A 1,704-nucleotide genomic window follows, 5' to 3' on the forward strand; every position below is an offset into this window, starting at 1 on the left:
GATGTCGCACACCTTTAATCCCAGCACTTGGGAGGCAGAGGCAGGCAGATTTCTGAGTTCGAGGCCAGCCTGGTCTACAGAGTGAGTTCCAGGGTCGAGGCCAGCCTGGTCTACAGGGTGAGTTCCAGGACAGACAGGGCTACACAGGGAAACCCTGTCTCAAAAAAACAAAACAAACAAACAAACAAAACAACAACAACAAATAGGAGAGAGGGAACTAGATGGCCTGCAGGACGCAGAATGAAGAGAGAAAAAGAACTCTAGTTTTGGGGGCTGGAGATGGCTTAGTAGTTAAAAGCACTGACTGTTCTTCCAGAGGTCCTGAATTCATATTCCCAGCAACCACATGGTGGCTCACAGCCATCTCTAATGGGATCCGATGCCCTCTTCTGGTGTGTCTGAGGAAGAGGAAGAGGAAGAGGAAGAGGAAGAAGAAGAAGAAGAAGAAGAAGAAGAAGAAGAAGAAGAAGAAGAAGAAGAAGAAGAAGAAGAAGAAGAAGAAGACCTCTAGTTTCTGAACAGGAAGAGCGAGAAGACAAGTTCCCCCAGGAGAAAAAAAAATCTGGAAGCCTGAAAAGGAGATGCTGTCTACTGACCTCACTCTGGCTGGGAACCTCCCAGGGACACAAGAGAGCTGCTGGGACTTCCAAATGTGGGGGTGGAGGGCCAGGTGAATTAGGAGCCTCTCCAGCTCCTTTGAGGGACTTCTTTTTTTTTTAAGATTTATTTATTTATTATATGTAAGTACACTGTAGCNGTCTTCAGACACTCTGAAGAGGGAGTCAGATCTTGTTACGGATGGTTATGAGCCACCACCATGTGGTTGCTGGGATTTGAACTCTGCACCTTTGGAAGAGCAGTCGGGTGCTCTTACCCACTGAGCCATCTCACCAGCCCCCTCTGAGGGACTTCTAAAGTCTCTGAGAGACTGGAGACTGTTTTAACTGCCAACCGATAAAGGATCCATATGCTCCCTAGAAGTGGAGATGTCTGCGTCCATGCATTCCACGTCTCTCAGGGAAGCAAAGCGGTGGGTAGAGTAAAGTCACGTGACTTTCACAGTCCTGGGGCATCTCAGAACCTTTAATGGCCCCACATCTGTCTATCGGGGTCACATATTGAGTATCATTTTCCAAAACTCATTTGAGAGGATTTGTAGATGAACACTTGTGTAAAAGTGGGAGCTGGAAAGGTGGCTCAGCAGTTACTGCTCTAGCAGAGAACCCAAGCCCACTTGAACATCACTACTGTGTAGAACCTCAGCTCCAGGGGATCCACCTTCATCTTCCAGTATCCATGAGCACCTGTGATTGTGTGTCCATACCCCTACACAGACAAACACACTTGTAAGTACTTTAAAAATAAAACAAAGTCTTTTTAAAAGGGGCTGAAGAGATGGGACAATGGTTAAGAGCACTGACTGCTCTTCCAGAAATCCTGAGTTCAAATCCCAACAACCACAGGTGGCTCACAACCATCTGTAATGGGATCTGATGCCCTCATATATATATATGTGTGTGTGTGTGTGTGAAATAAATCTTAAAAACAAAACAAAGCAAAACAAGGTGGCACACACCTTTAATCCTTTAATCCCAACACTTGAGAGGCAGAAACAGGGGGATCTCTGTGAGTTCAAGGCCAGCCTGGTCTACAGAGTGAGTTCCAGGACAGCCAAGACTGCACAGAGAAACCCCTTCTTTTTTT

This window comes from Mus pahari, chromosome 21 (genome assembly GCF_900095145.1).
Source record: "Mus pahari chromosome 21, PAHARI_EIJ_v1.1, whole genome shotgun sequence".
NCBI lineage: Eukaryota > Metazoa > Chordata > Mammalia > Rodentia > Muridae > Mus > Mus pahari.